This window comes from Rana temporaria, chromosome 8 (assembly GCF_905171775.1).
Source record: "Rana temporaria chromosome 8, aRanTem1.1, whole genome shotgun sequence".
NCBI classification, from domain to species: Eukaryota; Metazoa; Chordata; class Amphibia; order Anura; family Ranidae; genus Rana; species Rana temporaria.
In genome coordinates, this window is record NC_053496.1 from 159,261,235 (window position 1) to 159,287,165 (window position 25,931).

Below are 25,931 nucleotides of genomic sequence, written 5' to 3' on the forward strand. Positions count from 1 at the left end.
GCACCTAATTTTACCTAAAAAAAAAAAATGGGAAAACGTATTGACTCGAGTATAAGCCTAGGGTGAGAATGCAGCAGCCACTGTAAGCGGAAAAGAGGGTCAACAATGTCCATTTGCACGCCTCACTGTGCCCATTTGCATGCCTCACTGTGCCCATTGCAACATCACTGTGCCCATTACCTCACTGTGCCCATTACAACCTCACTTTTCCCATTACAACCTCACTTTGCCCATTGCAGCGTACCTGAAATTCTTAAAAAGGCTGCGCTGCGGGCGTCCATTTTTTAAAACTTGCGGCTTCCTCTTTGTCCCATCCCATGATAGGTGTTTAACACTGTGTTCAGTGTTCCGCCTATCTGTTACGACCCTGATTCTGAGAACACTCTGTCTCAAGTTTAGACTCCAGCTGTAGAGGCCTATCAGAATTAACCACCAGCTCACTCTCACTGAACTATAAGAGTATGGGGTCTATATCATCATATCCTCTGATTGGAGCAAAACATGTAGTAATAGTTTAATACTTGTTAAACTATATAGTAACCTTTGTCTAGAGCAATGACAAGGATAAGTCTTTAGTAAGTGCTTTTTGAATATATAGGTACTGAACTTGAGTCATGTAGGAAATTAGCACTCCTGATATAACATATAGAAGCAAAACCTCAATATATTTAGAGCAAGTATCTCAATAGTTAATATGTATTTCTGAAAGAGAGAGAAGGAGGTAGTCCAGACTATGGGCAACAACACTAACTATATGGCAAAATAGTCTTTAAACACAAGCAGTTAAAGAGGTAGTGTGGACCAGGTCAGTTTGCATAGTAGTAGATGGTAATCCCAATGTGCAATAATATGCTCTATATAATTATGCAGTTTAAGAAGTAGTGTGAACCAGGTCTGTTTGCACAGGAGTAGATGGTAATCCCTTTATGCAGTAATATGCTATATATCCTTATGCAGTTTAAGAAGTAGTGTGAACCAGGTCTGTTTGCACAGGAGTAGATGGTAATCCCTTTATGCAGTAATATGCTATATATCCTTATGCAGTTTAAGAAGTAGTGTGAACCAGGTCTGTTTGCACAGGAGTAGATGGTAATCCCTTTATGCAGTAATATGCTATATATCCTTATGCAGTTTAAGAAGTAGTGTGGACCAGGTCTGTTTGCACAGGAGTAGATGGTAATCCCAATATGCAGTAATATACTCTATATACTTGCGGTTAGGAGGTAGTCCAGACTGGGAAAATAAGCACAGGTGTAACGCTGGTGGTCCTTCTATCTAGTATAGCAACTAAGATCTGGATCCAAGTATCCCAAAAGTGAAGTTCAAGGTTGGTGTGAGTTGGTGGAGGGTCTCCAGGTGGCGACAGGGTCCAACAGGAATATTCCAACAACCTGTCGCCAGTGCTGGAGGTTTAAATAGCCCGGTCTCCCATGCACGCCGAGCGCCGCACACTGGAACGCACTTCCGCGTTCCAGCGTGGAGCGCAGACGTCCGCGTACCGGAAGTGACGCGGATGTCTTTGTGAATGGAGCGCAGCTGTCATATTAGGTAAAGCTGCGCTCCTAGTACATAAATTAACGCTAATAGCGTTACATACTCCCCTCCTCAAGGGGGCCCATCCGGGGCGCCTAATAGGAGATGGTTTATCAGGATATTTGTGATGGAACTGCTTAATAAGTCTAGGGGCATGAATATCTGATGAGCATTCCCAGGAATCATCTGTGGGAGAATAGCCTTTCCAACGAATCAAGTATTGAATGGAAGAACCTCTCCTCCTAGAATCCAAAATTTTCTCTACTTGATATTCAGTCTCACCAAAAACTTGAACTGGTGGAGGAGGTTGTGGATCTCTGTTTGGAAAAGGGTTTGGTTTGAAAGGTTTAATTAATGAAACATGGAAGGATGGATGAATCTTCCAATCGGAGGGTAGAATTAATCTGACAGCATTATTGTTAATGATGTGGGAAATTGGAAAAGGTCCCGTGTACTGACGGCCAAGTTTCTTAGAAGGAATCTTGAGTCGTAAATTCCTAGTAGATAACCATACCAAATCTCCAATCTTATAAGATGGGGGTTTTGTTCTATGAGAATCGTAGTACTTCTTTTGTCTAATCTGCGCATCTTCAAGATTAGAACGGAGAGTATCTAGAGTATCCTTTATGGTTGATAAAAGATTCTGAACAGCAGGGACATTAGTTGAAGGAAAAGTAGACGGTAAATTATTAGGATGAAAACCATAATTTGCGTAAAAAGGTGAAAACTGGGAGGATGAACTGGAGGCGTTGTTGTAAGCAAATTCTGCATGTGGAAGTAAATGAAACCAGTCGTCTTGGAGGTGGGTGCAGTAACAGCGCAGATATTGTTCCAGTGTTTGATTTACCCGTTCTGTTTGCCCATTAGTTTGGGGGTGATAGGCGGTAGACATGCGATGATCTATTTGTAGCGTTTGACAGAGAGCTTTCCAGAATCTGGAAATGAATTGTGAGCCTCTATCTGAAATGATCTGAGATGGTAAGCCATGAAGTTTAAGAATATTGGATATGAAAGCCTTTGCCGTCTCTTGAGAGGTTGGTAACCTCTTCAAAGGTACAAAATGGGCCATCTTTGTTAAAACATCAACTGTGACCATGATGGTGTTTGTTCCATTTGACCTTGGGAGGTCAACTATGAAATCCATAGAAATAACGTCCCAAGGTCTATTTGGTACTGGGATAGAAGTTAATAGACCATAGGGAGGTTTTCTAGAATGTTTGTTGGTGGCACAGGTCTGACAAGAATTAACATAGTCCTGAACTGTCTTTGTGAGATTTGGCCACCAGTAATTTCTCTTGACTAGATGAAGGGTCTTAGTAATGCCAGGATGTCCTGCAAGTGGAGCATCATGAAGTTGTTTTAGTAACATAAGTTGCAATTTTGGTGGAACATATATCTTGTTGTTAAAAGTTAATAGTCCGTTAGACTCTTGTTGTAAACCCATAGGTAAATGAGATCTCTCTTTAGTGAGGGTTTGAATAAGCAACTTATTGAAGGTCATAGTAGTACCCAGAATCCTATTGGATGGAATAATTGAAAATGGTGGAATCTCCAATGTTTGTTCTTCATGCATACGAGACAAAGAGTCTGCTTTAGTATTTTGGGTACCAGGAAGGTAGGAAATAACAAAATTGAATCTATCGAAAAATAGACTCCATCTGACTTGACGGGCAGAGAGAGTTTTGCAAGATTTTAAGTGTTGTAAATTTCGATGATCAGTGAGGATGGTGATAGTATGTGTTGAACCCTCCAGCAAATGTCTCCAGTTAGAGAGAGCATCTCTTATTGCTAGTAATTCTTTCTCGCCAATAGGATAATTTTTTTCCGCTGAGGAGAGTGTCCTGGAAAAAAAGGCAACTGGATGTAGTGGTTCCGATAATGTAGGTTGTTGGGAGAGTACAGCGCCAAGAGCAAAATGCGAAGCATCTACTTCTAATGTAAAATGGTATGATGGATTTGGCAATTGAAGAATAGGAGCAGAAGTGTAACTATTCTTGAGTGTGTCAAAAGATTTCTGTGCATCATCATTCCAAACAAAAGGTATCTTTGAACTGGTTAAGCTGGTTAATGGTCTCACAATAGCTGAAAAGTTCTTTATGAACTTTCTGTAGTAATTTGAAAAACCGAGAAATCTCTGAAGAGCTTTCCTAGTTTGTGGTGAAGGCCAGGACAGAATACAATCTACCTTAGATCGATCCATCTGAACTCCACTAGGAGTAATTTGGTAACCCAAGAAGGAAATAGTAGTTTGATTGAATACACACTTTTCAAGTTTTGCATACAAAGAGTGTGTCCTAAGCCTAGCCAGAACCCAGCGCACATGTTTGTGATGTTCATCCTGATTCTCAGAATAAATTAAGATGTCGTCCAAATAAATTACAACGCAAATATCAAGTAGATCATGAAAAATATCATTAATGAACCACTGAAAAGTTGCTGGAGCGTTACACAAACCAAAAGGCATTACACAATACTCAAAAAGGCCATATCGGGTTTTGAAGGCAGTTTTCCATTCGTCACCCGAACGGATTCTGATCAGATTATATGCACCTCTGAGGTCCAGTTTTGTATAGATCTTGGCGTTCTGTAGACGCTCAATGAGTTCCGGAATGAGTGGTAATGGGTATCTATTTTTTACAGTGATATTATTGAGGGAACGATAATCAATGATTGGTCGGAGTGAACCATCTTTATTTTTTACAAAAAAGAGAGCTGCACTTGCTGAAGAGGTGGAGTTCCTAATAAACCCCTTTTTTAGATTCTCATCGAGGTACTGTTTTAAATGTACAAGCTCTGGTTGAGAGAGGGGGTAGATTCGAGCAGTAGGAATAGGACTGTTGGGAATAAGGTCTATGGGACAGTCGTAAATTCTATGTGGAGGAAGTTTATCTGCATTAGTCTTACTGAATACATCAAGGAAATCATGTAAATATTCAGGTAGGTCATGTGGAATGGCGTCAGAGAAAGAGATGATGCATGGGGAATAACAGAACTGTTTACAATAATCAGACTGTAAAGAAATTGATTTGGTGGACCATAAGAAAATAGGCTGATGAAGAAGTAACCATGGGAGGCCTAGAACAATGGGAAAGACAGGTGAGGAAATAATATCAAATTTGAGGGTCTCAGAATGACCAGTGGCACATGTAACCTTTAGGGGAGATGTCTGAGATATAACAGGACCATGAGTTGAACTGGACCCATCAATAAAAGTGAGTGACACTGGATTTTGCTTAAACACACAGGGAATTTTATTTGATTCTACAATACTTGAATCTATAAAGTTGCCGCAGGCTCCGCTGTCGACCATTGCTTCAATGGAAATCTCTTCTTGATCCCACTGTAGAGTAAGAAGGATAAAGATATATCGATTAGACGTGGAAAGGGATGAGTCTAATTTATTAATGTGGGAAAATTTACCTTCAGAGTTTTTCTTAAGTAGAGGACAGGTAGACACAATGTGGTCTGGAGCTGAACAATAAAGACATAGATTATTGGCTCTACGGCGTTGCTTTTCTGCTGGAGTCAAAGGTCCTCTTATAGTTCCAAGTTCCATTGGAGACTCTTTTGAAGGCGATCTGAATCTCCTGAAGGAAGTGACTGGGTATGTATTTGCACGTTCTGCCTTTCTCTCACGCAGACGGCGATCGATAGTCACTGATAGGTGCATGAGGTCTTCTAGAGTATCAGGGAGCACGACGCGAGCAAGCTCATCCTTCATAGCCTCTGATAAACCCAAACGAAATTGATTTCTAAGAGCAATCTCTGACCATTGGGTCTCCCTGCTCCAGCATTTAAATTCTGAAATAAAGTCCTCCACAGGCCTCTTACCCTGTTTGAGGGTTCTGATTGAATTTTCAGCTGTTAGCTGTTTGTTAGGCTCTTCATATAAGAGAGACATCTCATTAATGAAAGTATCAAAAGCTCCCAAAAGATCTCCATGTTCTTCTATGTATGTATCAGCCCACACTCTGGGTTCACCTCTGAGATAGGTAACTAAAGTGAGGATCTTTATTCTATCAGAGTAATAAGTGCGCGGACGTAATTCGTACATCAAACGACATGAACTAATGAATTGTTTATAATTCTTCCTTTCACCAGAAAAAAGTTCTGGTGGGCAGACCTTAGCTTCAGGTCTGTCTCTAGCTTGTGCATGATTGAGATTGCGTAAGGTATCATTCTCAACACGCAATTCATTCATGTTAGCAGTCAGGTTATCCACTCTTTGGGAGAGTGTAACTAAATGATTTGCAAGTTCAGCTGGATCCATCTTGAATGTTTCCCTTTTTTTTTTTTTTTTTTTTTTAAAGAGGTTGGAATATTATGTTACGACCCTGATTCTGAGAACACTCTGTCTCAAGTTTAGACTCCAGCTGTAGAGGCCTATCAGAATTAACCACCAGCTCACTCTCACTGAACTATAAGAGTATGGGGTCTATATCATCATATCCTCTGATTGGAGCAAAACATGTAGTAATAGTTTAATACTTGTTAAACTATATAGTAACCTTTGTCTAGAGCAATGACAAGGATAAGTCTTTAGTAAGTGCTTTTTGAATATATAGGTACTGAACTTGAGTCATGTAGGAAATTAGCACTCCTGATATAACATATAGAAGCAAAACCTCAATATATTTAGAGCAAGTATCTCAATAGTTAATATGTATTTCTGAAAGAGAGAGAAGGAGGTAGTCCAGACTATGGGCAACAACACTAACTATATGGCAAAATAGTCTTTAAACACAAGCAGTTAAAGAGGTAGTGTGGACCAGGTCAGTTTGCATAGTAGTAGATGGTAATCCCAATGTGCAATAATATGCTCTATATAATTATGCAGTTTAAGAAGTAGTGTGAACCAGGTCTGTTTGCACAGGAGTAGATGGTAATCCCTTTATGCAGTAATATGCTATATATCCTTATGCAGTTTAAGAAGTAGTGTGAACCAGGTCTGTTTGCACAGGAGTAGATGGTAATCCCTTTATGCAGTAATATGCTATATATCCTTATGCAGTTTAAGAAGTAGTGTGAACCAGGTCTGTTTGCACAGGAGTAGATGGTAATCCCTTTATGCAGTAATATGCTATATATCCTTATGCAGTTTAAGAAGTAGTGTGGACCAGGTCTGTTTGCACAGGAGTAGATGGTAATCCCAATATGCAGTAATATACTCTATATACTTGCGGTTAGGAGGTAGTCCAGACTGGGAAAATAAGCACAGGTGTAACGCTGGTGGTCCTTCTATCTAGTATAGCAACTAAGATCTGGATCCAAGTATCCCAAAAGTGAAGTTCAAGGTTGGTGTGAGTTGGTGGAGGGTCTCCAGGTGGCGACAGGGTCCAACAGGAATATTCCAACAACCTGTCGCCAGTGCTGGAGGTTTAAATAGCCCGGTCTCCCATGCACGCCGAGCGCCGCACACTGGAACGCACTTCCGCGTTCCAGCGTGGAGCGCAGACGTCCGCGTACCGGAAGTGACGCGGATGTCTTTGTGAATGGAGCGCAGCTGTCATATTAGGTAAAGCTGCGCTCCTAGTACATAAATTAACGCTAATAGCTTTACACTATCACGGACATTCTTTCATTCTCGGACTCAGTTTCCCAGCAGACTGTTCCACCAATCACAGAAATGTTTTCTTCCTCGGACAAGAGAAGGTCCGTGATAGGCGGAACATGTTGGCTGGTGCGAATGATGCAAGGAATAATCAGACATATGTGGATGGCTGTAGTTTACTTGGAATCATTTGTATTGGAAAAACATACAGCAGAGAGCATGGTGCTCATGTTAGCACACGAGATGTAGAAAACCAACAACAACAGATAACAGGAAACTGCAGTAACAGATAGTCAACACATGGAACATTATGATAGAGTATTTGTGTATAGTGACATCTAGTGGTCATACTCCAAATACACAGGGAAATAAACCAAGCAATGTATAACATAGCATGAAACAATGTTCAGTCTCCAACACCCCTTCTCATTGTGAAGTGCTTAATTAGACAAACCGATTCTTCTTGCTAGATCCATATGTCTCTTTGCAGGCAAAGGCTTAGTAAGGATGTCTGCTAACATTTCCTCAGTGGGACAGTATCGTAGATCCATCTGTCCTTGTTCTTGCAAGTCTCTTAAGAAGTGATATCTCACGTCTATGTGTTTGGTTCTCGGGTTTATCCGCTCTGTCTGTGCGAGTGCTATACATCCTTGATTGTCCTCATAGATGGGCGTGGACTCTTTCTGGTTCTGATCTAGATCTTCCAGCAATTGTCTCAACCAGATTACCTCTTGCCCTGCTTGTGATGCGGCCACATATTCTGCTTCGGTGGAGGACAGTGTCACTGTGGACTGTTTTCTGGTGGTCCAGCTGATCAGGCCGTCTTTAAATAGAAACAGATGTCCACTGGTGGATTTCCGATCACTGGGGTCACCTGCCCAGTCTGCATCCACATATCCAGTCAGACCACTCTTCCCTGTTGATAAAAGTTTCAGTTTAAAGTCTATTGTTCCCTTCAAATAGCGTATGATCCTTTTTGCTGCGTTCCAGTCCATCTGGGTTGGCTGGGATACTTTTCTGCATAAGAATCCCACTGCTGTAGCTATGTCAGGCCTTGCCACTGTAGCAATGTATAGTAACTTCCCCATTGCCCTTCTGAATTGTGAGTCATTTTGCAAGGGGTTAATTGAGTTGTTTAATTCTTTAAGATAATTTGTCTCCATAGGCGAGTTGACTGGTTTGGCATCATTGAGCCCAAAAGTTTCAATTACTTCCTGTATTTTGTGACTCTGGTTAATAAGAAAACTACCATCTTCTTCTCTCGCTTCTCGGCCTTTTGGCTAAGATCAAGTGTAGTATCTGTTCTTATCAGTTGCCAATAGGTGGTGCTAAGCTGACTGTCCCCGGTACCCTGTGGCAGGGGGAAAGGGATGGCAGTCGGCGGACGCTAAGCCTGCTGGTGTGGAGGTGGAAGCCTTCTGATGTGGACAGAGAGGCATGAGGTCGAAGCCAAGAGGCCGGGTCCCTGGCCGTTGGCCTGGATTTGGTGGTATCTGCCCCAGTCAGTTGTTCTGGAGGGAACCTTTGCTCCTCCTTTAACCGGGAAGGAGCGGGTAGTACTTCCAGAATGTGATTAGGTGGGAGAGTTAGGGGTTGTGGGTGGAGTCTGCGTCAGTAGGCTCTCCTCGACCTCTTCTCCCACCTTCCTGGCTGGGAAGGGTGCTGCCGGTCCGGACCGGGGGCTAGGGACAGTTGAAAAGCCCGTGGAGATTGTGCCCCTGGAGTGGCAGTCCAGGGGTGCCATACATTGCACGAGTGTTTGAGGGGCACTCATCGTGTGGCACCTTCAGGTCACTGATCTCCACAACACACTTTTCACACCTGCCGCTTGGGCCGGGCCTTTTGGCTAGGACCAGTGGAATTTTTATCCTGGCCGGAGGGCCGGCCAATGTATTTCACATTGGTCACTTTCCTCACCTTCCCATCTTCCTTTTCCCCACTTTCTTTTATTATTTTTCCCCGTGTGTTGTTTTGTTTGTCACTTTTTGTGTGGTGCTTGCACTTTATGTGTGGCGAGTAGGGTGCTGGTCCTCGGGCCGGTCTCTGAAAGTCTTGGGAGTTGGTGGACTCGGCCTTCTGGTTAGGTTCACCGGCTCTCATGGGGTCTCCCTCGGGGGAGCCTCACCGAGGAGGGTTCTGTTTCGGCAGTCCCTCCGAGGATGTTGGGTCCTTGTGGCTTCGGCTGCTTGGACCAAGATGGGTCCATATGGCTTCGGCTGTATGGACCACAGTAACTCTAGTCCCTGTCAGGAGCCTAACGCCCCGGGGGATCAGAGACGGGTCCTCTCCTGTTTAAGACCTCCAGCAGTCTGGAACAATCCCCTTCTTGCTCATAACATACTAACAGATCATCTACATAAATGAGTACAAAGATCCACCTACCATTTAGTTTCTTGGTGTATAGGCAGGGATCGGCCTTGCTCCTCTGAAAGGATTCTCTCAAAAGCGCCTCATTAATCTTCATGTTCCATGCTCTGGCTGCTTGCTTGAGCCCGTAGATCCCCTTCTTAAGTTTACACACCTGTTCTGGCTTTTGTGGGTCTACAAAGCCCTCTGGTTGCTCCATGTAGATGTCTTCTGTTAAGTCACTGTGTAGGAAAGCGGTTTTTACATCAAAGTGCTTTACTAGCATTTGTTTTGTAGTTGCAACTGTGAGTAGAGCTCTGATTGTGGTATGTTTGACGACTGGGGCAAATGTCTCATCGTAGTCTTCTCCATATTTTTGAGAGTATCCTTTGGCTACGAGTCTCGCTTTATATCTCTCAACTGTACCATCAGTGTTGTACTTGACCTTGAAAGTCCATTTACACCCAATTGCCCTCTTTTTGGCCGGCAGTTGCGTTAGCACCCAAGCCTGCGTGTCCTGTAGTGAGATGATTTCTTCCTCAGCTGCCTTTATCCATCTCTTGGCTTCCCTCTCCGGGAATTGTGTTATGTCTTTCCAACGACTGGGTTCTCTTACGCAGGATGTTTCTACTTTGTACGAGAGTCTGTTGGGGGGTTTTCCTTTGTTTTCCCTCATTGAGCGTCTTGGTTCAGCGTCATTAGCTGGTTCAGTTTGTTCCAGTCTCTTCTGTGACACAGTATCACTTTCGGGGGTTTGTTGCATAGGAAAAAAAACCTGCTCAGCGTTATTTGGTTCTTCTGCTCTTGGCATGGCTGGCTCCGTTACTTCATTTCTCGGGTCCTCGATAAATGTTACGCTGCTGCTGATTGTCACTTTATCAGTCTTTGGGTCTATAATTCTGTATCCTTTGGTGTTGTCGGCATAACCAACAAAGACACCTTCAATTGCTCGATTCTGGAGCTTGCTGCGCTTTTCTCCCGGAATGTAAGCAAAAGCTTTGCTTCCAAATATCTTGGTGTCCTATGCTTGGTTTTCGACTGTGCCATAGTTTGTATGGAGTTTTGGTTGTTGCCTTGGAGTGTAGTCTGTTTTTTAAGTAGGTGGCCGTTTGTGCTGCTTCTCCCCAATATTTTTCAGGGAGTCCAGAATCAGTCAACATGCATCTGATCATTTCAGTCAGCGATCTGTTTTTCCTCTCTGCTACCCCGTTCTGCTCTGGAGTATATGGGACAGTCTTTTGATGTTCTATTCCTAGTTCCCTGAGTGTATTCTCTACTTGAAACCCGGTGTACTCCCCACCGTTATCACTTCTGAGTACTAATGGTTTTCTGTGAAATTTATTGCTTACTTTGGTAACATAGTCCTTCAGCTTGTCGAATACTTCTGACTTATTCTTCATTAGGTATGTCACTGAACCTTGAGTAGTTGTCTATAAAAGTTAATATGTATTTATTTCCTCCTGGGGTGGTTGTTCTCATAGGCCCGCATACATCTGTGTGTATTAGGTCGATCGGTCTTGTTGCTCTGCTTTCACTTGCCTTAGGTGGGGTTACTCTGGTGGCTTTGGCCTTGATGCAGCATTCACACCTTAGCGTGTTTGGGCAGCCTGTTAACTTGAAGCCTTTCGTTAAATCCCGTCTGGCCAGCTCCTGTATGCTGTCAGGGTGCCTGTGGCCCAGACGTCTGTGCCATAAATGAATACAGTTCTTGTGTTTATGTGTGCAGAGCTTTGTTTCTTGCTCAACAACATCGAGTTCATAAAGGTGCTTACCCACTTTAGCTGTTGCTATCGCTCTTTCCCCATCTTGGATAGTGCATTGGTCACCTTTAAACTTTGTGGTTAGTCCTTTGCTTGCCAGTCGCCTGACTGATATAAGGCCGCCATTGAGTCCGGGAACATACAATACATCTGTCATTGGTATTTTTAACACTTGTCCATCCTCATTTTTGCAAGTGACTATTCCATGTCCTGTTCCTTCAGCAGTTGTGCAACTCCCGTCTGCAAGATATATGGTTTCTTTCTTGTCAGGATTGAGCTCTACAAAGAATTCTCTATCGTTAGTCATGTGACTTGTTGCTCCAGAATCTATATACCATTTATGGTTGGTGACAGCATCTGTCACTTTAAAAGTTCCGTGCCACGCCGCTTGGTCATTGTTTTTCATCATGGTTATGAGTGCCTGATTGGGATCTTTTTCCCTCTGCTCATTCCTCCACAATGGACAGTCGCGCTTGAAATGCCCAGCCCTGTTACACCGGAAACATAGTTTGGCCTTCCAGTTTGGCATCTTAGTGTCTGTTGCTTTAAGTGCTGCTCCTGTATCGCTCTCTTGCCTGTGAGAAGTCTGCTCCTTTCTGCGCTTGTATTCATCTGAGAGTCGAGATTTCACTAACTGTAATGTGAGTTCTGCTTCAGATCTTGTCTCTAATGCATTAATCAGAGGGTTGTATGACTCTGGCAGACTGCATAAAAGTATTGCTGTCACATGGTTATCTTTAATCTCCTCTCTGAGGTCCCTGAGTTGTGCAACAATCTCCAGCACGCTTCTTATATGTTCTTGCATATCCCCTTCTGGAGTCAGTTTTGACTGATACAGCTTCCTTAGTAGATATAGCTTGTTATTTAAGCTAGAGCTCTCATGTAGTCTACGGAGTGCATTCCACATACCTTTGGCAGTATCTTCCCCTTTTATGTGGATAAGCTGTTCATCTTCTACCAGTAGGGCTATTGTGGCTCTTGCCTGTCTGTTTTTCTTATCCCACTCCTGGTTGTCTACATCCGGCCTGTCTGTGGTGAGAACATCCCATGTGTCATCTTTGCTCAGCAACATCTCCATCCTGAACTTCCACATCTGGTAGTTGTCACTATTTAGCTTAGTGATCCCCAGTTTAAGATCCCCGCTGCTAGCCATGATTAATGTACCTTGCTCGTATTCCAAACACCTGGATACCTCAGAGCAGATTTCCTCCGCAGCTAGATCAAAGATGGTGTGCAGATGAAGACTAGGCCTCTGTTCCGGCTGTCTGATGATTCACGTTGTCTGGGCCCATAACCTTTGTTGGCTGGTGCGGATGATGCAAGGAATAATCAGACATATGTGGATGGCTGTAGTTTACTTGGAATCATTTGTATTGGAAAAACATACAGCAGAGAGCATGGTGCTCATGTTAGCACACAAGATGTAGAAAACCAACAACAACAGATAACAGGAAACTGCAGTAACAGATAGTCAACACATGGAACATTATGATAGAGTATTTGTGTATAGTGACATCTAGTGGTCATACTCCAAATACACAGGGAAATAAACCAAGCAATGTATAACATAGCATGAAACAATGTTCAGTCTCCAACAGAACACTGAACACGGTTTCTGCTGGGAAACTGAGTCCGAGAATGAATGAACGTCCGTGATAGGCGGAACACTGAACACAGTGTCAAACGCCTATCACGGGACAGGACCAGGAGGAAGCCGCAAGTTTTTAAAAAAATGGACGCCCAAGGTACACTGACTCGAGTATAAGCCGAGAGAAGTTTTTTCAGCCCTTAAAAAAGGGCTGAAAAACTCGGCTTATACTCGAGTATATACGGTACTTCGTTTATAAGAAGTGATGATATTAGAGTGACTTTTGTTGCCAAAGTTCCTTTGCCTAAAGGTTACAGCGATGAACATCTGGCCCTGGCAGAAACCCATAAGGGAATGCTAATATAAGGATGGGCTGGTTGTACAGAAAAATCAATGCAGGTAACAACTGCAAAGCTCCCAACTGCCCCTGATTTCGAGGGGCTATCACTGATTTGGTCCCTCTTTCCTCCTCATTTGTCCCACATTTTGGTCTGATCTATATAGTTGGCTATAAATTGCACGTTTTATCTCTCAAAAACCTTTATCCAATTTCTAAATTGCTGCAAGTTTACAGTTCAAAAGCCAGTATAAAGTAATAGTAGTGGTAAAAAAAATGACCTGTGGGTTGAACTAAACATTGGCCCAGATTCAGGTACGATTTGCCCCTTTTTTACGGAGGCACAGGGCAGCGTTTTTGCCCTGCGCCCCCGCAAATTATCTGCGCTCCGTAAATTGCGTGTGCGCTCTTTAAAATTGCCCTGCGTAAGGGCGCCTAATGTAAATGATCCCGTAGGGGGCGGGAATCATTTAAATTAGGCGCGCTCCCGCGCCGAGCGCATGCTCCGTCGGGAAACTTTCCCGACGTGCATTGTGGCAAATGACGTCGCAAGGACGTCATTTGCTTCCAAGTGAACGTGAATGGCGTCCAGCGCCATTCACGAATCACTTACGCAAACGACGTGAAATTCAAATTTCACGACGCGGGAACGGCGGGTATACTTTAGCATTGGCTGCCCCTACTATTAGAAGGCGCAGCCTTACGCTACAGACGCCGTACGGAAACTCCGTAACTTGCGTACGCAGGGCCCACGCAACATTGTGAATCGGTGTTAGTATGCAATTTGCATACTATACACTGAGCACAATGGGAGCGCCCCCTAGCCGTCATCGCAAGAATGCAGCCTAAAATCTGCGTGGCATAAGAGCCTTATGCCACGCAGATTTTAGGCTGCAGTCGGCGTTACGATATTCCTGAATCAGGAGCATTCGTAACGCCGGAGCAAGTAAGTAATTGCGCTGTGTAACCTATGGTTACGCAGGCGCAATTGCTTCTTGAATCTGGGCCATTATTTTTATATAATTTTCCTATAAGGGAGCGTGGCAGTGGGCGTGACCTTATGCCTACATACTTTTGCTACCGTGTTTCCCCGAAAATAAGACACTGTCTTATATTTATTTTTCCTCAAGAAAACGCACTATGGCTTATTTTTAGGGGATGTCTTATTTTTATTACCAGCAAGTATGGTACAACAATCTACATTTATTCAAATACAGTAGCAGACTGTTTGCTGAAGCTTTTCCCCCTATCCCCTGGTGTTTGAGTGGGGTGAGAGACTGTCTTCCCCTGAGGACAGAGCATCCTGCTCCTCACTATACTCAGGAGACTTTTTACTTTCACTTTCAGCGGGACCGGACAGGGGGAGCCGACCTTATTGATGGGGCTGCCGACACCTCTCCGGTCACCTAGAGATACCGTAGCAGCAGGGCCGGCCTTAGGTGTTCAGGCACCCTGTGCGAGATAATCCTGTGGCGCCCCCCCCCAAATGGCCCCTGTAAATTCAAGTATAGGGTGGTATTGGGACTGCTGGGGCAATATAGGGCAGGTTGGGGTGATATAGGGCAGGCTGGGGTGGCATAGGGCAGGATGGGGTGGTATAGGTCAGGTTGCAGTAGCATAGGGCAGGTTGGGGTGGTATAGAGCAGGGTGTGGTGGCATAGGTCAGGTTGCGGTAGCATAGGGCAGGTTGGGGTGGTATAGGGCAGGTTGCAGTAGCATAGGGCAGGTTGCGGTGGCATAGGGCAGGTTGTGGTGCCATAGGGCAGGTTGCGGTGCCATAGGGCAGGTTGCGGTGGCATAGGGCAGGTTGCGGTGGCATAGGGCAGGCTGGGGTGGTATAGAGCAGGGTGTGGTGGCATAGGTCAGGTTGTGGTGGTATGGGGCAGGTTGGGGTGGTATAGGGCAGGTTGCGGTAGCATAGGGCAGGTTGGGGTGGTATAGGGCAGGTTGGGGTGGTATAGGGCAGGCTGGGGCTTGAGAGCCCCCACCTCTGTGGCGCCTGGGTGAACTGCACCCCATCTAGGATCGGCCCTGATGTGACTCACATTCTGTGAGTTGTGTGTGCCGCAGGGCGCCCCCTGTTGCCCATGGCGCCCTGTGCAGCCGCACAGCTCGCACACCCCAAAGGCCGGCCCTGCGTAGCAGCTGTCACGATGGAGCAGATAAGAAGGGCTGCACGACTTCTTTACAGCTCCGCACCAGTACACTACGGTACATACGCCTATCACGTCTTGTTTACCGCTCCGCGCCGCTACGCATAGTCACGCCCATCACTACGTCTTATTTTCGGGGGTATGGCTTATATTTCGGAAATGCTTGGAAATCCTGCTATGGCTTATTTTAGGAGTACGTCTTATTTTCGGGGAAACACGGTAATAGATGTCGCTCGTTCCCATCGCAAAAAGTTAGGAGGTGTGTAATTGGAATATGATCACTCTTCTTTTTGCCTGCAACCAGTGCTATAATTCAAAGCAAAGACAGCCTGGGTCAAATATCACCCTGTCCTTACTCCCTTGTGTGTGGAGGATTACCAGTTTATGCACTTTTCCCCTTATGTAAGAAGAGCTTCTGCACCAGACAAGACAAGTCTCTAGGCCTTGCGTCACAGGTGGTTGGGCCCTAGAGACATGTCTCGTCTGGTGGATAATTACAACCTGGCTCTGGCACAGTTATGAAACACTAGGTGGCACTTCATACATTCTGGAGAGTCTGTCTAAACCAGATTTTCTCAACCTTTTTTTTTCAGTCTTTAGGCTTTTATTGTGCTTTTTCAGCTGCTTTTTTTCCTGGGCGTCCATTGAGGCCTTATGAGACTGCAACACAAAGCACAGATACATACAGCATGCTATGTGCAAAGCCTATTTTGCCATGCATTGAGGTGCTTTGACAGCTTATTCATTTTAAATGGTCTGGCTAACCAAAGGAACCTCAATACATGATAACACATGCATTGCAGTGCACTGCATTCCAGTGTGTGAGCAAGCCAGGGCCGGCCTTTGGGGTGTGCAAGCTGTGCGGCCGCACAGGGCGCCATGGGCAACAGGGGCGCCGTGCGGCCATCACAGCTCGCAGAATGTGAGTCGCAGCTGGGCCGGCGTCAGCTTCCTACCACCCCTCCAACGTCATCCCCCTACCACCCCACCCCCGTCATCCCCCTGTCATCTTCATCCCTCCTGTACCCCTCCTGTTTGCAGTGATCAATGTTTTGATACATATTTTTGGTTAAAAATTCGCAATAAGCGTATTTTGATTGGTTTGCGCAAAAGTTATTGCGCCTCCAAACTACGGGAAAGATTTTTGTCATTTTTGTTTTTTTACTAGTAATGGCGGCAATCTGCGATTTTTCGTGGGACTGCGATATTGCGGCGGACAGATCGGACCCCTAACTGACACTTTTGGGGGTACCAGTGACATTACTACAGTAATCGGTGCTTAACCACTTAAGCCCCGGACCTTTAGGCAGCTTAATGCCCAGGCCAGGTTTTGCGATTCGGCACTGCGTCGCTTTAACAGACAATTGCGCGGTCGTGCGACGTGGCTCCCAAACAAAATTGGCGTCCTTTTTTCCCCACAAATAGAGCTTTCTTTTGGTGGTATTTGATCACCTCTGCGGTTTTTATTTTTTGCGCTATAAACAAAAATAAAGCGACAATTTTGAAAAAAATTCAATATTTTTTACTTTTTGTTATAATAAATATCCCCCAAAAACATATATAAAACATAAATTTCCCTCAGTTTAGGCCGATACGTATTCTTCGACCTATTTTTAGTAAAAAAAAAAAAATCGCAATAAGCGTTTATCGATTGGTTTGCGCAAAATTTATAGCGTTTACAAAATAGGGGATAGTTTTATTGCATTTTTATAAATTTTTTTTTTTTTTACTACTAATGGCGGCGATCAGCGATTTTTTTCATGACTGCGACATTATGGCGGACACTTCGGACAATTTTGACACATTTTTGGGACCATTGTCATTTTCACAGCAAAAAATGCATTTAAATTGCATTGTTTATTGTGAAAATGACAGTTGCAGTTTGGGAGTTAACCACAGGGGGCGCTGTAGGAGTTAGTGTTCACCTAGTGTGTGTTTACAACTGTAGGGGGGTGTGGCTGTAGGACTGACGTCATAGATCGAGTCTCCCTTATATAAGGGATCACTCGATCGATGCAGCCGCCACAGTGAAGCACGGGGAAGCCGTGTTTACATACGGCTCTCCCCGTTCTTCAGCTCCGGGGAGCGATCGCAACGGAGCAGCTAAAAACAAATAGCAGTGCCGTCGTCCCGGATCGCTCCCCGAGGGAACCCGAACGCCGCATGTAGCGGGGGGGGGGGGGGTCCCGATCAGACCCCCGACCCGCGGAAAGGCAAGGACGTACATGTACGCCCATTTGCCTGTACGTGCCATATTGTGGACGTACATATACATGCGGCCGTCGGGAAGTGGTTAAAATATGCACTGTTACAGTAATAATGCCATTGGCAGGGAAGGGGTTAAGTTATTTATTATTGTAATTGTTTGCACATGCACATGCAATTAACTGTTATTAAGACAAATTATTTGTTACAAATATTTTTTTCCTCTTTGTGTATGTTTAGGTGACCAGGGGGCGAGGGGTGAAGATGGGTGAGGGGGCGCCACAGGATTAGCTCGCACAGGGCACCTGAACACCTAAGGCCGGCCCTGGAGCAAGCCCTAATAAAACGAAGGAAACACGGACTGTTAGTGGTACTCAGAAGATAGCACAACTTGTGTAGAGTACATTATTGTCAGGTCAGACCAAGTCTGAAACTCAGCACCACCATCTACTGGCACAGGGATCACATTCGTACACCTTCTCCTCATGTATGAATGACTGTTGTCGTTTTTTTGCAATATGGGCAGATCTAAATGACCGGTAGAGCATCGTCCATTTACACAGAACATCTGTATCAGACTCTGCTCATCAATACTTTAACCACTTAACGCCCGCCGCACAACTATTTACGTCCGCAAAATGGCACGGACAGGCAGATGGGCGTATATATAAGTCCTTGCCTTCTAGCGGGTGGGGGGTCCGATCGGGACCCCCTCCGCTGCATGCGGCTTACCTCGGGGAGCGATCCGGGACGACGGCGCGGCTATTCGTTTATAGCCGCTCCGTCGCGATCGCTCCCCGGAGCTGAAGAACGGTGAGAGCCGTATGTAAACACGGCTTCCCCGTGCTTCACTGTGGCGGCAGCATCGATCGTGTGATCCCTTTTATAGGGAGACTCGATCGATGACATCAGACCTACAGCCACACCCCCCTACAGTTGTAAACACACACTAGGTGAACACTAACTGCTACAGCGCCCCCTGTGGTTAACTCCCAAACTGCAATTGTCATTTTCACAATAAACAATGCAATTTAAATGCATTTTTTGCTGTGAAAATGACAAAAATCCCAAAAATGTGTCAAAATTGTCCAAAGTGTCCGCCATAATGTCGCAGTCACGAAAAAAATCGCTGATCGCCGCCATTAGTAGTAAAAAAATATTTTTTTATAAAAATGCAATAAAACTATCCCCTATTTTGTAAACGCTATAAATTTTGCGCAAACCAATCGATAAACGCTTATTGCGATTTTTTTTTACCAAAAATAGGTAGAAGAATACGTATCGGCCTAAACTTAGGGAAAACATTTTTTTTATATATGTTTTTGGGGGATATTTATTATAGCAAAAAGTAAAAAATATTGAATTTTTTTCAAAATTGTCGCTCTATTTTTGTTTATAGCGCAAAAAATAAAAACCGCAGAGGTGATCAAATACCACCAAAAGAAAGCTCTATTTGTGGGGAAAAAAGGACGCCAATTTTGTTTGGGAGCCACGTCGCACAACCGCGCAATTGTCTTTTAAAGCGACGCAGTGCCGAATCGCAAAACCTGGCCTGGGCATTTAGCAACAAAATGGTCCGGGGCTTAAGTGGTTAAAGTGAATCACTCATGTGCCACATCCGTACAATTCATTAGAAAAAAAAAAAGAAACCCTCTAGGTCGGACTTTGAAAGCAGTTTGGAACAACAATGTATTATCCTAAAAAAAATGAATTTATTGAACATAGATACATATGTATAAACAATATAAAATTATAAAAAAGGTATCATCTATTGACGGGCACGCAATGGCCAGAAGAGCTGGACGTTACATATACCCAAGAAAAGAAATGATGTTTCAACAGTATGGCATCAAAACATGCGTGAGCCCCTGTGTGTCAACGCGTTTCGCTGAATCGCTTTCTCAGGACGCACATTGGGGGGTATAGAAACAGGTCTCACTGATCCGGACATACGCCACTGTCTACACAGGACTCTTCCTGGATGGGCATCATAACACTAGAATAACCAAAGCCAGGATTTCAAATTTGAAATATATACCAAGAAGTGGTTCAGCCTATAGGGGCAAAATTAAAGCTTGAATGGTACACTTATCATCAGGCATGAATAAAATATTTGCAGAATTCACATTGAATAGTGAGTATAGCCCTTCAAAAACTTTACACAGTTGCAAGAAGGTTATCTACTTCACAGCTATAACCACATAAATCCACGGGGGGCAGTACCTGTAATATGTGCCTATGTATCTTCCCCTGAAAACTATAACTGCATAAATCCATGGGGGGGGGGGTGGAGTACAGCACCTGTAACACGTGCTTGTATATCTTCCCTGGATGGTACTTTCAGGGGCAGATATACAGGCACATGTTACAGGTGCTGGCCTCCCCCCCCCCCCCTGTGGATTTATGCAATTATAGTTTTCAGGGGAAGATTTGAACTCCTGGCTTTGTATATTTTGGTGTTACGACGTCCATCCAGGGAGAGTCCTGTGTAGACAGTGGCGTATGTCCAGATCAGTGAGACCTGGTTGTATACCCCCCAATGTGTGTCCTGAGGAAGCGATCCAGTGAAACGCGTTGATGCACAGGAGCTCAAGCATGTTTTTGATGCCATAATGTTGAAATATAATTTATTTTCTTGGGTATATGCATCGTCCGTCTCATCCGGCCATTACGTGGCCATCAGTGGACAATGGCCCGGATTCGCGTAGAGCGGCGTATATTTGTGCGGGCGTAGCGCATCTCATATGCGCTACACCGACGTAACATTGAGAGGCAAGAACAGTATTCACAAAGCACTCGCTCCCAACGTTGCGCCGGCGTAACGTAAATTGTCTGGCGTAAGCCCGCCTAATTCAAAGTAGGAAGGAAGTGGGCGTGATCCATTTAAATGAAGCTTGACCCCATGCAAATGATGGGCCGAACGAATGGCGCATGCGCACGCATGCTCGGAATCACGTCGAATTTACTCCCTAAGATACGACGGCTCAATACGACGTGAATGCCCAGCCCCATTCACGTACGACTTACGTAAACGATGTAAAATACGACGGCTGTTCCGTCGTCCATACCTTTGCATGGGATGCGCCTCCTATAGGTGGAATAACTTTACGCCGGACGTACGCCTTACGTAAATGGCGTATACTACTGCGACGGGCGCAAGTACGTTCGTGAATTGGCGTATCTCGGTCATTTGCATGTTCAACGCGTAAATCAATGGAAGCGCCCCTTGCGGCCAGCGGAAATATGCGCCCAGGCTCCGACGGCGTAGGAAACTTACGTCGGTCGGATGAAGCCACAATTTAGGCGTATCTAGCTTTAAGAATCAGGCGCATAGATATGACGGCGCATCTGTGCACTTACGCGGCGTATATAAAGATACGTCGGCGTAAGTGCTTTAAGAATCCGGGCCTATATGTTTTTTATCATTTTATATTGTTTATTTCTATGTATCTATGTTCAATAACATAGATACACTAAGGCCCCATACACACGATAGAATCCATCCGCTGAAAAATCCCAGCGAATGGGTTTCAGCGGCTAGATCCTATGGTGTGTACACCCCAGCGGATCTGTTTCCACGGATATTTCTCCCCTGGGATGGATTCCAGCAGATCGAATATTTGCTGACATGCTAAACAAATCTATCTGCTGGAATCCATCCCAACGGATGGATCCGCTGGTCTGTAAAGACTCACCGGATCCATCCGTCCGAAGGGATCCCCCGCATGCGTCGTAATGATTCGACGCATGCGTGGAATTCCTTATATGACAGCGTCGCGCACGTCGCCGCATCATAATCGCGGCGACGGCGCGACACGTCATCGCCAGAGGATTTCGGCGCGGATTTCAATGCGATGGTGAGTACACTCCATCGCATTGAAATCTGCTGAAATCCTCGAGGGGATTTATCCGCGGAAACGGTCCGCTGGACCGTATTCGCGGATAAATCCTCTCGTGTGTATGGGGCCTTAGACTTATTACCACAGTGTTGTTGGAACTTGTAGTTCCTCGGAGAAAACTTCATTAAGCTGAACTGAGTTATAAATAGAAAATAAAATAAATTGGTAAAAAACACTATAAAAGCACAATAAATGTCCACATAGTTAAAACCACAAACAGCGCTGGTAGTGAAAGTTCTTACCATTTTATTTTATGTTGCTATTTATTTAAACAGCTGCTCTCATTTGATGTTCGACTGTTGTTCACAGTTTTATATCTTTCAAGTTATCTGTCTTTTGTGACTTTCTGTCATTCAGTTTTGCATTTGGTCCATTGAGGCGCCGGGAGGTGTATTATAGGCTTACGATACACCTGTTCTTTTACTGAGTTATAAATAGGCCTAAGTTTCACACTGCTTTGGGGACTGATATTGTGACATTAATAGACAATTATACCGGGAGAAACAATAAGTGTGTCACAGCACTAGTTCAGTTCAATACAGTTACGTGTGTGTAGGCATCAAGCCTAATTTAATTATCAAGTGACTGCTGCTGGAAGTACCTTATTTATCGCGGTATAACGCGCTCCCGCGTATACCGCGCACCCCTAAAGTGGCCCTGAATCCTGTGGAAAAAAAGTTTTTTCTGTACTTACAGTTTTGGTGTCTTGCGCGGCGGCCTCGTCGGGTCCGTCTGCGGCTTCGGGTGTCCTCTTCGTCGGGTCCGGCGTCCTTCTGCGGCTTCGGGTGTCCTCTTCGTCGGGTCTGGGGTCCGTCTGCGGGCTTCGGGTGTCCTCTTCGTCGGGTCCGGGGTCCGTCTGCGGGCTTCGGGTGTCCTCTTCGTCGGGTCCGGGGTCCTTCTGCGGCGTCCTCGCGTCCTCCCCGCTCGTTTCCCGCGCCGAGTTTGAATACTGCGCCGACATATACAGAGCGCAGTACACTTGTGTATTGTCGGGCAGGCTCGGCAACACTCGCGCTCACGTCCTGTACGTCCAGGACGTGAGCGCGGAAGAGCCGAGACTGGCAGACTATACCCGAGTGTACTGCGCTCGGTATATGTCGGCGCAGTATTCAAAACTCGGCGCGGGAAAACGGGTATCGGCGTATACCGCGCAACCACGATTTTGCCCTGATTTTCAGGGCAAAAAAGTGCGCGGTATACGCCGATAAATACGGTATATTCCCAGGAAGGAGTGCACAGATACTTTGCACAATTGAAGTTACTGTTCTATATTGTTCTATATTACTTTACTGATTAGAGAACCCTTTGGATTACAAATAAGTTAAAGTGCACCAACGAATTTACAATAGGCTTCACCACTGAGGAACTATTTGGAGTTATCTGGGCCAGGCCTAATTGAGATTACCAGCAACTGTACTTAAAGGAATTGCCCACTAGGGGGAGCTTGCGAGCATAGACTACTTATAGCTACTTGCAGATTTGATTACATTAACACTTTATTTTTGCTCTTATTGACTCTTGCAAGGGCCCTTGCAGAGTCAGCTATATATATACTGTATATATTTGTAAACTGCTGTTTGCTCTTTTATCTTTTTTTTTTTACATGCCAAGTAAAGTATACTATACTATATTGATTGTTTGAGGTGTGCTTGCTCCTGAGGACTGCATGCAGAAGAAGGTAACAACATTATTGCATGTCATTGTGTATTTTACATGTGTTATTGTGGTCCTAGCAAAATGTGGGATTCACAATACATTTGCATTTGCCTGTTGTGTCAAGGGAGGGTTCGAGCCACTTAAAGGGGCTGATAGGTCAGAGAGTAGACCCAAAACGAATCAGCAGCTCCTGCGGGAGTACCGCTACATAATATTAAAAATTGATCCCATAAAATAACAAACACTCAATAAAAAGACCGTGTCCATGTAAAATGTGAATTCTCCTTGGTATATATGTACACGCGCATAATGGAAAGCCAAGACATATCCAGGTCTCTATTTCACTCCAAATCCTCTGGGTGTCAACACAGGTGTTAGTTTTCAAAAGGGGTACTGGTCCCTTTAAGGCGCAGAGTGACTCATATGCTCACCAACATGTTACAATGAAACATATAAAGTGCCTATAGGCAGATCTTGATAAATTCTTGGTAAATACTTTGGGGCAGATCCACAGAGCAAGTACGCCGGTGTATCTACTGATACGCCGGCATACTTTCAAATTTCCAGCGTCGTATCTTTAGTTTGAATCCTCAAACCAAGATACGATGGCATTTGGGTAAGATCCGACAGGCGTACGGCTTCGTATGCCTTCGGATCTTCGATGCAATACTTTGGCGCCCGCTGGGTGGAATTTGCGTCGTTTTCAGCGTCGGGTATGCAAATGAGCTTTTTCCAACGATCCACGAACGTACGCGCGGTCGTCGCATTCTCTTACGTGGTCTGTAGTCGGCTTTTTCTGGTGTATAGTTAAAGCTGCTATTTTGTGGCGTATAGATAGACTTGCCATGTTAAAGTAAGGCCGTCGTTCCCGCGTCGAAATTTGAATTTTTATTTTTTTTGCGTAAGTCGTCCGTGAATAGGGATGGACGTAAGTCACGTCTAAGTTAAAAAAATGACGTTGTTGCGACGTCATTTAGCGCAATGCACGGCGGGAAATTTAGGAATGACGCATGCGCATTTAATTTGGCGCGGGGACGCGCTTCATTTAAATGAAACCCGCCCAATTTCAAATACGCCGCCAGAAATACACTACGCCGCCGTAACTTACGGCGCAAATTCTTCCTGTATTCGAAGTTAAGCCAGGTAAGAGACGGCGGCGTAGCGTATCTCTGATACGCTGTGCCTGTCCATATGTATGTGAATCTGCCCCAATTTCTTTAAAAAAAAACACTAAAGTGAATTTTAGGGCAAACAAACGCAATAAATTACCCAAATTTGGGGTAAAATATAAAGGATGAGGTTGCACCGAGTAAATAGATTCCCAAGATGTCAAACCTTAAATATGTGTGCGCCAGACATCCCAACCTGCAAAAACTAATTTCAGGGAGGTGGGCGTGGCTTAAACAGTGCTACATATTGGGTATGGCTTAAATGGGGTGTGGTTTAATAGAGTCTGGGATGACTTACAGCGGTGAGTAGAATGTGCAGGATGGTGTCAGTAGTTCTTTATTTTTATTATAATTTTTTTACAATTTGTAATTTTACTTTTTTTCCCCCACAATGATTTGGGGTGGGGAGTAGTGGACAGCGTCAGTAGAGCAGTGTGTCAGTAGTTTTTTTATTTTTATTATTTTCTAAATGTTTTAAATTTTTTTCTTTAAATCACTTTTTTTTTTTTTCACAGTGCTTCTGGGGAAGGGGTGGGGAGTATGTGGTGGTGATGTTGTCAGTAGGGTAGTGGATGGTGTCAGTAGGGTAGTGGATGGTGTCAGTAGGGTAGTGGATGGTGTCAGTAGGGTAGTGGATGGTGTCAGTAGGGTAGTGGATGGTGTCAGTAGGGCAGTGGATGGTGTCAGTAGGGTAGTGGATGGTGTCAGTAGTTTTTATTTTTACATATTGTTTTTTTACAATTAAATTGTTTATATTTTTTTTGTTCACAATGCTTTTTGGGGGTGAGGGGGTTGGGGCGGTGCACAGTGTTGGTAGGGCAGGGGGTGGTGTCAGTCGTTTTTTATTTTATATATTTTTTATAATGACATTTTTTTTTTATTCCATAAATTGACATTTTTTATAATTTTTGTTTACAATTTTATTTTATTTTAATATTTTTTGCATTTTTTTCAGGATGGGGGGGGCTTTGGTGAGATATCAGGGGTCTAAATAGACCCCTGACATCTTCCCTTTGAGACAGAGAAAGAGGCTGAGGACATTGATTCCCCAGTCCCTTTCTCACTATTGAAGATGAATGGACAGGAGACAGTTACCCAAAATAGTACAACTTTTCATTTAGTTGTATACCTACTTCTTCCTATTATCATAACCTCCCACCAAAGAACAACCCAAAATAACTTTTACTTCTCCTGACGATCGCAGCAATACAACATACTGTATGTATATATTTGTTGTTTGTACCCGTAGTAGGGCCCCAAAATAATATGCATTTCTCCTTCACTGATGAGGCTGCACTGATGAGACAGCAGTGAAGGGCACTGATAAGTTGGCACTAATATGCAGCACTGATAGGTGGCACTGATGGTCACCGATTGGTGGCATTGATGGGCAGCACTGATGAGCAGGCACTGAATGGCAGCACTAATTGGCATCACTGCTGGGCACTGTTGGGGCGGCCCTGATCAGTGCCCTGATTATCTGTGCAGGTCTCCCCCATGAGAAAATGCTGCTAATCGGCTCACCAGTGTGAGGAGAGGTTAGCCAATAACCAGCAATTTCTTTATTATATGTGACACTGCTGATCACATGGGTAAAGAGCCTTGTCTTTGGCTCTTTACAGAGATCGCGCAAGTGCATCATCGGCTCTTTACAGAGATCGCGCAAGTGCATCATCGGCTCTTTACAGAGATTGCGCAAGTGCATCATCGGCTCTTTACAGAGATCGCGCAAGT

General features: G+C 44.5%; 1 pseudogene; it reads left to right on the plus strand.

Moving 5' to 3' along the window:
* The first annotated feature begins 8,344 nt into the window (after positions 1-8,344).
* Positions 8,345-8,475, plus strand: LOC120912519 (annotated as a pseudogene).
* The last annotated feature ends 17,456 nt before the right edge of the window (positions 8,476-25,931 follow it).